Below are 13930 nucleotides of genomic sequence, written 5' to 3' on the forward strand. Positions count from 1 at the left end.
ACCTGTAATTGCACCTGTGTAAACAAAACCAGACTTTTGTTTGGGTTCACGTAGAGGGCAAGTCTTTGAAGTCCCTCAAGATGCCTGTTTGTTTTTTTTACTCAAAGGAGTGAATGTGTGTATGAGCCTCTTTGTAGGTGTCGGTGCCTGTGTATCATGTCGATTTGAACTTGATGTGAGAACAAGAAGTGCCTGGAGTTGCACATGCACACAGACACACAGACACACACACACACACACACACACACACATTCATTCCTAAACCCACATTCACACCATACTATGATATCCCTAAAATACACCCACATCATTTTAGCTTCAGATATTGATTGAATTGTGTGTTATATGATAATGAAAAATGTTGATATTCCCTGACAGTGGAAAATAACTTCACCTACACCAAATTTGAAGCAATTTGCATCAACACAGCCAAAGATATCGTCAAAAAAAATCCAAAAGCACAAAGAATGTAGAGGATTAATCTGTAATGTTTTTATTACAAAAAATATTGGAAGCGAACATTTCTGCCATGCATGTATGGTGAAACAAAGGGGCAGTTTATTTCAACTACTACTGTAGCTTTAAGATAATTATCGACCATCATCACACTCCAACGCAACGTAGTTCCCCACCACAGCAGCAGCGGATTAATATCCAAAACGTGAACAGGTTAGTGTCTGCTCAGCAGGTGGATGAACATGTAATGGAGTTGCAGCATCAGTCGCTGACCAAGGAATTACTGGGGAAGTTGGTGGTAGAGGGAGGCTATTGACATGTCACAGCAAGATGCTCAAAAATGTAGAGGTAAGTGAAATTTTACATTATTATAATGAGCTAAACAGCAGGCCAGGTGGCTAAAGAGCTGTTGCTAAAATGTGTTCGTTAATTACAGTAACTACGTATTTTCACTCATTGAAAATACATACATACACATGTATTTAAACACACACACGCATTAATCGAAATATAGTTAATAATAATATATGCACATGTAAATGTTCCATGCTCATTTTTTTCTTTTTCGCTTTGCTGTTTTTTGGGAAAGTTTAGTGTTTAAATGCAGATGGTGTTGTCTGCGACGTTACACGGGAGCCAGACTTTCTGTCTGAACAGTTCCACTGTGAGAACCGATGTCCTCTCACCCGGACCCGCAGCTGCAAAGCTCCCGTTTTCGCGGAACCGCTTGCTGTGTTTCGGCTGCGTCTTCGGTTGTGAGGACTGCGGGTCACATTGCTGATCTGTTCAGAGAGCTTCGCTGGTGCTGCTGCTGCAGGTATCCTGTCTATTTAACAAGTAGGCTATACACTAAATCTATCCCTCTATTCTTAAAAATTAAGTCCACTCTGAATGTTGATACAGTGTGGGTGTTGTAATTATTATTATTTTTTATGACAGTCTTTTCCAGTCTTACAACGCACAGTTAACGTGACTGGATTCTGCTTCATCCGGGGAAAGAGGTTGACCCTCAGGCTTTGGACACCTACAGTATTTAGTTGATGACAAACTGTTTCCTTAACCCTCAGGCTTCATTATGATTCATTTCCACTGTGTTAGTGCATATGGCACACTTTCTTGTAAGAAGGTCTCTTGGCAAATTGGAATTCAAATGAAAACATTTTATTAATAGATCAATAGAACACTGAACATTGTTTTCACCATACACTTGAGTATATGGCAGGAATGTTCACTCCTAAGAATTGTTGTCATAAAAGATTAATACTTTTGTCCTGCGTCAGTCCTCCTCAAAACCACCAAATATTCAATCATTTCCATATTACAAATGTCCTCTTTTCAAATTAAGAGGGGAGGGAGTACATGTTTTATCTGATGCCACACAAAACTAACAATGCTTCAAAGTTAATATTGTGGGTCATCTTTGACATATTCAAGACTGATTAAAAAAAAATCTCCCAGCCACCCAACATTTGTCATATGTGTTGCCAGTACAACCAATGAAATGCTCATTTGTACTTGTCAGGAAGTCACTGCAGCTCTGACCTTGTAACCTAAATATGTTTCTGCTTCAAAATCACTTTGTTTCATACATGAGGCTAATGTCTGGCAGATTATACCAATCTTAGCCAATCTTCATCACTAAATTTTATGTTAAATCCTGATTCCCATCTTTTTTTTAATGTATTTTGTAGCATTTTTTTATATAGTCCCAATATAATTCTAATTGTGGTTTCTTTGTATGCGTTGATTATGATGATCTGGATCACACTATTCACTTCTCAGGAGGAGTCCACCCTGGTCTCTTTCATATAGTAGTCTCTAAGTTGCAGGAATCCACAGAATTCATGATTGATTATCTAAATCCTTTTTTTCTGTCATATTTTGGAAACTCTCAAGCTGTCCATCTTTCACCATAACACACCATGCTGTGATTCCCTTTGTTGTCCACTGTTTAAATCCTATATCGTACCTAGTCGGTGTAAAATTGCTATCCTATTCAATAAATGAGTGTCTTTCTGTATCTTATATTTTTTTATTATGCTGAACCATATTTTGTATGTGAACATCGTGATTGTGTCTATTTGGTTTTGAATCTTCTTGTATGTTTTTTTATCCCCAATTATATTCTGTACTGGGTTTTCTCCAAACTCTTTATCTATTTAATTTCACTGTGTCTGGTTTGCACCAACCTACAATATATCTCAATTGGGCCGCATGGTAGTATTCCTTTAATTTTGGAAGTCTCATCCCTCCTTCTTCTTTTGGCAGCTGGAGAGTTTCCAGTCTTATTGTGGATCTTCTGCCACCCCAACTAAACTTTGATATCATTTTATTCCATCTCATAAATTGGGGTTTGGGGGACCTCTACTGGTAGGGCTTGGAATAGGTATAAGGTGTCAGGGTCAGCGAGTCGGCGGCACCCCGCTTTACCCGCAGGCTGTAGCAGAGAGCCCCCCTTACAGCAACAACTTTGGCTCTTTCTCTCCCACTCCTGAATTCCCCGCTCCAGAGCCTGATGATGATCATGAAACACCTTTTGTAGAGGTAGAGAAAAAGAAAAGAAAAGCTTGTAGTATAAGTTATAAAATGACGACAAACCCACACCATAGCTTCCCCCCAAACATTTATGACCTCACCCAAAGTTTCATCTTGGAATGCCCATGGCATCCAATCAAATACTTTTAGAGCCCAACAAATTAAATTCTTGTTGAAAACTGACTTTGACATATTATGTTGTCAAGAACTGAGACTGAACACAAGTAAAGAGTAAAGGTATCCAGCATGTGGAACAAAGGTCAAAGTGTAATTTCTATTGGCGAAAGTAAAGCTGATGGTGGGATCTTTTTTCTAAAACTGGTGATGTCACTATTATTCGTAAAACGAATGAATTCCTAATTTAATTCCTTGTAGATTGCTCATGTTGGATTGTTTTTACCGAGGAGAAAAAATACGAATGATACACATGTACACCTCTCATGAGAGAACAAACATTTTTCAACTTTTTAAAAGACTTAAAGAAGCGCTATTGGTCGGATACAAAATTATTTTATGTGGCGACTTTAACACTGTCATCGATGTAAACGACAGAGTGAGCTCTAAAGTCTTGAAACTCAGCTCTGACGGTAATCGCTTGACTCAATTCAATTCTTATGTAGACTAATTGTGATCTTAACAAGTCCTGGCAAATTAAAGTAGGCACAAGCACCATGACGTCCAATCTGAAGCAGCATCCTGCAATTTGTCTTCTTATGTCATCACTTTTTTTCAAAGGATGTACGTATGTTACAGTATTTTAAATAAAATACACATAATGGAAATATATTGGTACAAAATATGAAGGAATTTTTATCATCTCCAGAAAAGAGCACATTTTGTATTTTAAATATGAATTTTTTTAATACATGTATCAGAAATACTTCCCATCCCTGCTTAGAGACATTACGTGAAGGTTGAAAATTGTGTCGCTTTAAATAAAACCCATAACATGAGAAAATAAATTGAAGCACAAGATATAATGATTATGTATAGAAAATGCACTCGGATTTTCGCAGTTGAAGCACAAGAATCTGGATCTTTACAAAACAAATGTTATCTATCCGCAATTCCTATACTCCTATTCCAGATATGTTTGTGATTTAAACAGCATTTGTCTAGTGTAACATTAGTGATACTTTTGCAGTAGTATATTAATTGTGAGACACAATTATACATTTTTCCCAAATCTGTCCATGCCTCATCCATCTCTTCCTCTCCCTTCTTGTCTTCCTCCTCAGCACATGGAGAAGATTGCCATGCTGGCTTTCCATCCAGTTAAGATGCACAGCTGCTATGAGAAGGTGGTGAACCTGAGCCTTGAGGGTCTTGCAGCAACAGTTTGACGTGAGCAGCCCGTCAGTGTTTGTCCAAAGGGCCCAGATCCCCATGAGAGAGGTGAAACCTCAACTACTGACTAACCAGTCTAATATGGGTTATTGGTTAACTGGTTAACACAATGGGAAGTTTCTATGAGAGCTAATCATTTTATTGACACTCATTTTATTTCTTGATCATTTTCCTACACTGTAGCTCCTGTTTGACTAGAGTTTGTCAAATAGTTGGATGATGAGGTTCTGACTGTGGCATTGATCAAGGACACAGTAGAACTAAAGGCGAACATCTTTTTGCGGTTTGATAACTCAGTGGACAGTTAAATAGATATAGTTGTCTACAGACATGCCACAATACAGACTGTGGAACTGGGTGTAGTACATTATCATATATTATCATTATTTCATGGGATATTCCTATATGAGTCAGTTTGTCTGGTGTTACATGCATGTATGTCACAAAGTTAGGTACAAAACTACAAATTGTGTTTTACTAGATGTTTGAGCAGATACTTCATCAGAGTCTCGAGTCTCAGGGTACAGAGGAGCTGTGTAAGATCATCCAGCACTGCCAGGACAGAGTCATTAAGGTAAAACACAAAGAAAACAGGCTTGTGCATCAAATTCTTGCATAACATCTACATTAATATCTAATAATATTACATCTGGCATACTCCAGCCCTGGGAGTGAAACTTTTGGTCTGGCCTTGTTTTAGTGTTAATGAAAATTCAGGTTCACCTTTATCAATTTATTAATTTTTTAACAAAGAGTCCAGGATACCGGGCAATATCCCAGCTTAATCCCTTCTGTGCATGGTCCTCTGATATTTTCAAGCCTCAACTTGCCAGCTCCATGTTTATTTTTATTATATCAGAAAGTATGAGTGTGTGGATGAGCTAACTCATGCTTTTGAAGCATGATGATGGTCGCCACAGCGGTCGTCTTCCAGATAGAGATTAGATAGAAAATAAAAACTCCAAACTCAAGGAATAAACACTTGACTTTTGCGAGAACAGGTGAACGTCACATAGTGTACCCTGAGACATTATTGCTCTGGACCATAATCATCAATTGGACTGATAAGAGATTGCCGGCATCTTGTGAAATGTGCCAGTACACAAATAAAAGTGCCGGTTCTGTGTACTGGACAGTACCGGGCCACTTCTAGTTAATAATTGTACTGTAGCGACAGTGATGGTATTTTATGTACACTTAATGTCTCTTATGTGATCTTATTCTTTAACAAACAAGTGCACAATAAAAATTCACTGGGAATTCTAAACAGCACATTGCAATTTCTGCAATTATTATCGAAGTATTGATCAGTAATACAGTGAAAATGAGAGGAAATGTTTAAGGTGTGCGCCCCTAAATGTTCTGCTTGCTCTCCTAAAACATTCAGTTATAGGGGGGCCACTGTGCTCCTAGTAAGAGCTGTTGCTAAAATGTGTTCGTTAATTACAGTAACTACGTCTTTTCACTCATTGAAAATACATACATACACATGTATTTAAACACACACACGCATTAATCGAAATATAGTTAATAATAATATATGCACATGTAAATGTTCCATGCTCTTTTTTTTCTTTTTCGCTTTGCTGTTTTTGGCGAGAGTTTAGTGTTTAAATGCAGATGGTGTTGTCTGCGACGTTACACGGGAGCCAGACTTTCTGTCTGAACAGTTCCACTGTGAGAACCGATGTCCTCTCACCCGGACCCGCAGCTGCAAAGCTCCCGTTTTCGCGGAACCGCTTGCTGTGTTTCGGCTGCGTCTTCGGTTGTGAGGACTGCGGGTCACATTGCTGATCTGTTCAGAGAGCTTCGCTGGTGCTGCTGCTGCAGGTATCCTGTCTATTTAACAAGTAGGCTATACACTAAATCTATCCCTCTATTCTTAAAAATTAAGTCCACTCTGAATGTTGATACAGTGTGGGTGTTGTAATTATTATTATTTTTTATGACAGTCTTTTCCATTCTTACAACGCACAGTTAACGTGACTGGATTCTGCTTCATCCGGGGAAAGAGGTTGACCCTCAGGCTTTGGACACCTATCGATTTAGTTGATGACAAACTGTTTCCTTAACCCTCAGGCTTCATTATGATTCATTTCCACTGTGTTAGTGCATATGGCACACTTTCTTGTAAGAAGGTCTCTTGGCAAATTGGAATTCAAATGAAAACATTTTATTAATAGATCAATAGAACACTGAACATTGTTTTCACCATACACTTGAGTATATGGCAGGAATGTTCACTCCCAAGAATTGTTGTCATAAAAGATTAATACTTTTGTCCTGCATCAGTCCTCAAAACCACCAAATATTCAATCATTTCCATATTACAAATGTCCTCTTTTCAAATTAAGAGGGGAGGGAGTACATGTTTTATCTGATGCTACACAAAACTAACAATGCTTCAAAGTTAATATTGTGGGTAATCTTTGACATATTCAAGACTGATTAAAAAAAAATCTCCCAGCCACCCAACATTTGTCATATGTGTTGCTAGTACAACCCATGAAATGCTAATTTGTACTTGTCAGGAAGTCACTGCAGCTCTGACCTTGTAACCTAAATATGTTTCTGCTTCAAAATCACTTTGTTTCATACATGAGGCTAATGTCTGGCAGATTATACCAATCTTAGCCAATCTTCATCACTAAGTTTTATGTTAAATCCTGATTCCCATCTTTTTTTTAATGTATTTTGTAGCATTTTTTTATATAGTCCCAATATAATTCTAATTGTGGTTTCTTTGTATGCGTTGATTATGATGCTCTGGATCACACTATTCACTTCTCAGGAGGAGTCCACCCTGGTCTCTTTTATATAGTAGTCTCTAAGTTGCAGGAATCCACAGAATTCATGATTGATTATCTAAATCCTTTTTTTCTGTCATATTTTGGAAACTCTCAAGCTGTCAATCTTTCACCATAACACACCATGCTGTGATTCCCTTTGTTGTCCACTGTTTAAATCCTATATCGTACCTAGTCGGTGTAAAATTGCTATCCTATTCAATAAATGAGTGTCTTTCTGTATCTTATATTTTTTTATTATGCTGAACCATATTTTGTATGTGAACATCGTGATTGTGTCTATTTGGTTTTGAATCTTCTTGTATGTTTCTTTATCCCCAATTATATTCTGTACTGGGTTTTCTCCAAACTCTTTTTCTATTTAATTTCACTGTGTCTGGTTTGCACCAACCTACAATATATCTCAATTGGGCGGCATGGTAGTATTCCTTTAATTTTGGAAGTCTCATCTCTCCTTCTTCTTTTGGCAGCTGGAGAGTTTCCAGTCTTATTGTGGATCTTTTGTCACCCCAACTAAACTTTGATATCATTTTATTCCATCTCATAAATTGGGGTTTGGGGGACCTCTACTGGTAGGGCTTGGAATAGGTATAAGGTGTCAGGGTCAGCGAGTCGGCGGCACCCCGCTTTACCCGCAGGCTGTAGCAGAGAGCCCCCCTTACAGCAACAACTTTGGCTCTTTCTCTCCCACTCCTGAATTCCCCGCTCCAGAGCCTGATGATGATCATGAAACACCTTTTGTAGAGGTAGAGAAAAAGAAAAGAAAAGCTTGTAGTATAAGTTATAAAATGACGACAAACCCACACCATAGCTTCCCCCCAAACATTTATGACCTCACCCAAAGTTTCATCTTGGAATGCCCATGGCATCCAATCAAATTCTTTTAGAGCCCAACAAATTAAATTCTTGTTGAAAACTGACTTTGACATATTATGTTGTCAAGAACTGAGACTGAACACAAGTAAAGAGTAAAGGTATCCAGCATGTGGAACAAAGGTCAAAGTGTAATTTCTATTGGCGAAAGTAAAGCTGATGGTGGGATCTTTTTTCTAAAACTGGTGATGTCACTATTATTCGTAAAACGAATGAATTCCTAATTTAATTCCTTGTAGATTGCTCATGTTGGATTGTTTTTACCGAGGAGAAAAAATACGAATGATACACATGTACACCTCTCATGAGAGAACAAACATTTTTCAACTTTTTAAAAGACTTAAAGAAGCGCTATTGGTCGGATACAAAATTATTTTATGTGGCGACTTTAACACTGTCATCGATGTAAACGACAGAGTGAGCTCTAAAGTCTTGAAACTCAGCTCTGACGGTAATCGCTTGACTCAATTCAATTCTTATGTAGACTAATTGTGATCTTAACAAGTCCTGGCAAATTAAAGTAGGCACAAGCACCATGACGTCCAATCTGAAGCAGCATCCTGCAATTTGTCTTCTTATGTCATCACTTTTTTTCAAAGGATGTACGTATGTTACAGTATTTTAAATAAAATACACATAATGGAAATATATTGGTACAAAATATGAAGGAATTTTTATCATCTCCAGAAAAGAGCATATTTTGTATTTTAAATATGTATTTTTTTAATACATGTATCAGAAATACTTCCCATCCCTGCTTAGAGACATTACGTGAAGGTTGAAAATTGTGTCGCTTTAAATAAAACCCATAACATGAGAAAATAAATTGAAGCACAAGATATAATGATTATGTATAGAAAATGCACTCGGATTTTCGCAGTTGAAGCACAAGAATCTGGATCTTTACAAAACAAATGTTATCTATCCGCAATTCCTATACTCCTATTCCAGATATGTTTGTGATTTAAACAGCATTTGTCTAGTGTAACATTAGTGATACTTTTGCAGTAGTATATTTATTGTGAGACACAATTATACATTTTTCCCAAATCTGTCCATGCCTCATCCATCTCTTCCTCTCCCTTCTTGTCTTCCTCCTCAGCACATGGAGAAGATTGCCATGCTGGCTTTCCATCCAGTTAAGATGCACAGCTGCTATGAGAAGGTGGTGAACCTGAGCCTTGAGGGTCTTGCAGCAACAGTTTGACGTGAGCAGCCCGTCAGTGTTTGTCCAAAGGGCCCAGATCCCCATGAGAGAGGTGAAACCTCAACTACTGACTAACCAGTCTAATATGGGTTATTGGTTAACTGGTTAACACAATGGGAAGTTTCTATGAGAGCTAATCATTTTATTGACACTCATTTTATTTCTTGATCATTTTCCTACACTGTAGCTCCTGTTTGACTAGAGTTTGTCAAATAGTTGGATGATGAGGTTCTGACTGTGGCATTGATCAAGGACACAGTAGAACTAAAGGCGAACATCTTTTTGCGGTTTGATAACTCAGTGGACAGTTAAATAGATATAGTTGTCTACAGACATGCCACAATACAGACTGTGGAACTGGGTGTAGTACATTATCATATATTATCATTATTTCATGGGATATTCCTATATGAGTCAGTTTGTCTGGTGTTACATGCATGTATGTCACAAAGTTAGGTACAAAACTACAAATTGTGTTTTACTAGATGTTTGAGCAGATCCTTCATCAGAGTCTCGAGTCTCAGGGTACAGAGGAGCTGTGTAAGATCATCCAGCACTGCCAGGACAGAGTCATTAAGGTAATACACAAAGAAAACAGGCTTGTGCATCAAATTCTTGCATAACATCTACATTAATATCTAATAATATTACATCTGGCATACTCCAGCCCTGGGAGTGAAACTTTTGGTCTGGCCTTGTTTTAGTGTTAATGAAAATTCAGGTTCACCTTTATCAATTTATTAATTTTTTAACAAAGAGTCCAGGATACCGGGCAATATCCCAGCTTAATCCCTTCTGTGCATGGTCCTCTGATATTTTCAAGCCTCAACTTGCCAGCTCCATGTTTATTTTTATTATATCAGAAAGTATGAGTGTGTGGATGAGCTAACTCATGCTTTTGAAGCATGATGATGGTCGCCACAGCGGTCGTCTTCCAGATAGAGATTAGATAGAAAATAAAAACTCCAAACTCAAGGAATAAACACTTGACTTTTGCGAGAACAGGTGAACGTCACATAGTGTACCCTGAGACATTATTGCTCTGGACCATAATCATCAATTGGACTGATAAGAGATTGCCGGCATCTTGTGAAATGTGCCAGTACACAAATAAAAGTGCCGGTTCTGTGTACTGGACAGTACCGGGCCACTTCTAGTTAATAATTGTACTGTAGCGACAGTGATGGTATTTTATGTACACTTAATGTCTCTTATGTGATCTTATTCTTTAACAAACAAGTGCACAATAAAAATTCACTGGGAATTCTAAACAGCACATTGCAATTTCTGCAATTATTATCGAAGTATTGATCAGTAATACAGTGAAAATGAGAGGAAATGTTTAAGGTTTGCGCCCCTAAATGTTCTGCTTGCTCTCCTAAAACATTCAGTTATAGGGGGGGGCTACTGTGCTCCTAGTAAAAAGTTAGTCTGGTGCCCTGCATACATTGTTCTGAAGGGTTTATGGTCTCTGTTCCTCTTCAGTAGAGCTGCATGTCCACAATGTAAATTTAATTTTACATTTAAATGCAGAGCTGTCAGTCCCACCGTGTGTGATTGACAGCTCTGCATTTCATGGTTGCAATGTTGCATTTGTAGTGGACAAGTATCAGTATCCATCCCTTCTCTTATAACTATGGTTGTTTCTGTTTTCAAAAACTAACATAGTGTTGCCCAAAATACTAAACTCCAACATTTAAACGGGGGAGTCTACCCATCAGTGGCAACCCAAATAGTTGACACTTCCCAACCTTATGAGAACCTGCCTCTCAAAATGGGTTATGGATTCATATTTTATCTCTGACAAATGGAATGTGAACTATGATGAGGAAGGCATGACAATATTATAGCTATATCATGATATATGATCTTAGAATTTTGATATTGTCATATCGTGATCGGGTATTTGTGATGAATTTTCCTGGTTTGAGAATTTTGGAGAAAATCAGGCTCAAAAGTCAAGATTTTGACAATTATTTTGCAACAATTCGTGACTTTGCACTGCCCTCTAATGGTCTAATATGATTTCCCATGAAATATGTCACCTGCTTTGCATACTACAGCTCCTTATTTTTCCAGTGATCCCCTATATGTCCATATCTACTGAGGACTATAGGAGAAAGTCCATCTCAAATATGAATGCTGACTGAATTCTATTGCAACCATTCCTGAATTTGCACTTCTCCCTACTGGCCGAAACGTGCATTTTTTTTAAGGTGGAATCGAAACTTAATGAAAATCGGAAGCGAATGTGGAGCCACCTTCAGCATCATCATGTCATTGTTCCCAATAGAATGAGTGCGTGAGTTTTTGTTTTTTATATTAATATAATGTCAATGTATTAATGATATAAATATAATGATGGTGATGATAACAATAATAATATTAACAGCGATAACAATAATAATAATATTAATAATAATGATATGATTACAACAATAATGTGTGTGGTGAAAGCAACATTTGTTGAAAAAAACATTGTAGAAATGTTTTTTTAAAGTTTGATTATGACAAATAACCATTTACAAATGAAATGTACATCTTATAAGATATACTTCTGTACTCTCAGTGTGTTTTGCAATGATTTCACAGTTGGGATGTGTTTTTCTATTGGTGTCTGTTTGTGTGCGCATTGAGCTGAGATAAGGCTGTTTCCGGATTTTTTAAATTGTTCTACTGTCCCGTAATATAAATCTCACAAATTAAGTTAACAGCTTAAAAGATTTAGTTCTGTACCCTCACAGTGTTTGATTTAGCAAAGATTTCACTGTTTGGATGTGTTTTTCTATTGGTGTCTGTTTGTGTGCGCATTCAGCTGAGATAAGGCTGTTTCCGGATTTTTTTTTATTTTTCTACTGTCCCGTAATATAAACCTCACAAATGAAGTAAACATCTTAAAAGATTTAGTTCTGTACCCTCAGTGTTTGATTTAGCAAAGATTTCACTGTTCGGATGTGTTTTTCTATTGGTGTCTGTTTGTGTGCGCATTCAGCTGAGATAAGGCTGTTTCCGGATATTTTTTTATTTTTCTACTGTCCCATAATATAAACCTCACAAATGAAGTTAACATCTTAAAAGATTTAGTTCCGTACCCTCAGTGTTTGATTTTGCAAAGATTTCACTGTTTGGATGGGTTTTTCTATTGGTGTCTGTTTGTGTGCGCATTCAGCTGAGATAAGGCTGTTTCCGGATATTTTTTATTTTTCTACTGTCCAATAACATAAACCTCACAAATGAAATTAACATCTTAAAAGATTTAGTTCTGTACCCTCAGTGTTTGATTTTGCATAGATTTCACTGTTTGGATGTGTTTTTCTATTGGTGTCTGTTTGTGTGCGCATTCAATGAGATAAGGCTGTTTTCGGATTTTTCTTAAATTTCTACTGTCACTTAATATAAACCTAACAAATTAATTTAAGATCTTATATGATATACTTCTTTACCTTCAGTGTTTGATTTAGCAAAGATTTCACTGTTCGGATGTGTTTTTCTATTGGTGTCTGTTTGTGTGCGCATTCAGCTGAGATAAGGCTGTTTCCGGATTTTTCTTAAATTTCTACTGTCACGTAATATAAACCTAACAAATGAACTTAAGATCTTATAAGATATACTTCTTTACCTTCAGTGTTTGATTTTGCAAAGATTTCACTGTTTGGATGTGTTTTTCTATTGGTGTCTGTTTGTGTGCGCATTCAGCTGAGATAAGGCTGTTTCCGGATTTTTTTTATTTTTCTACTGTCCCGTAATATAAACCTCACAAATGAAGTTAACATCTTAAAAGATTTAGTTCTGTACCCTCACAGTGTTTGATTTAGCAAAGATTTCACTGTTTGGATGTGTTTTTCTATTGGTGTCTGTTTGTGTGCGCATTCAGCTGAGCTAAGGCTGTTTCCGGATTTTTTTTATTTTTCTACTGTCCCGTAATATAAACCTCACAAATGAAGTTAACATCTTAAAAGATTTAGTTCTGTACCCTCACAGTGTTTGATTTAGCAAAGATTTCACTGTTTGGATGTGTTTTTCTATTGGTGTCTGTTTGTGTGCGCATTCAGCTGAGATAAGGCTGTTTCCGGATTTTTTTTATTTTTCTACTGTCCCGTAATATAAACCTCACAAATGAAGTTAACATCTTAAAATATTTAGTTCTGTACCCTCACAGTGTTTGATTTAGCAAAGATTTCACTGTTTGGATGTGTTTTTCTATTGGTGTCTGTTTGTGTGCGCATTCAGCTGAGATAAGGCTGTTTCCGGATTTTTTTTTATTTTTCTACTGTCCCGTAATATAAACCTAACAAATGAAGTAAACATCTTAAAAGATTTAGTTCTGTACCCTCAGTGTTTGATTTAGCAAAGATTTCACTGTTCGGATGTGTTTTTCTATTGGTGTCTGTTTGTGTGCGCATTCAGCTGAGATAAGGCTGTTTCCGGATATTTTTTTATTTTTCTACTGTCCCATAATATAAACCTCACACATGAAGTTAACATCTTAAAAGATTTAGTTCCGTACCCTCAGTGTTTGATTTTGCATATATTTCACTGTTTGGATGTGTTTTTCTATTGGTGTCTGTTTGTGTGCGCATTCAATGAGATAAGGCTGTTTTCGGATTTTTCTTAAATTTCTACTGTCACTTAATATAAACCTAACAAATGAACTTAAGATCTTATATGATATACTTCTTTACCTTCAGTGTTTGATTTAGCAAAG

The 13930-nt window shown here is 37.0% G+C and overlaps 1 long non-coding RNA gene across 1 annotated transcript; it reads left to right on the top strand.

Annotated features, from left to right (window-relative positions):
• Positions 1 to 613: 613 nt before the first annotated feature.
• LOC131457070 (uncharacterized) lies at positions 614 to 10398 on the top strand. The gene is made up of 5 exons (XR_009239970.1): positions 614 to 804; positions 4230 to 4386; positions 4820 to 4912; positions 9121 to 9277; positions 9711 to 10398. It is a non-coding gene; the product is annotated as an uncharacterized LOC131457070 (long non-coding RNA).
• Positions 10399 to 13930: the final 3532 nt, after the last annotated feature.

The sequence above is a fragment of the Solea solea genome, chromosome 3 (assembly GCF_958295425.1).
Source record: "Solea solea chromosome 3, fSolSol10.1, whole genome shotgun sequence".
NCBI lineage: Eukaryota > Metazoa > Chordata > Actinopteri > Pleuronectiformes > Soleidae > Solea > Solea solea.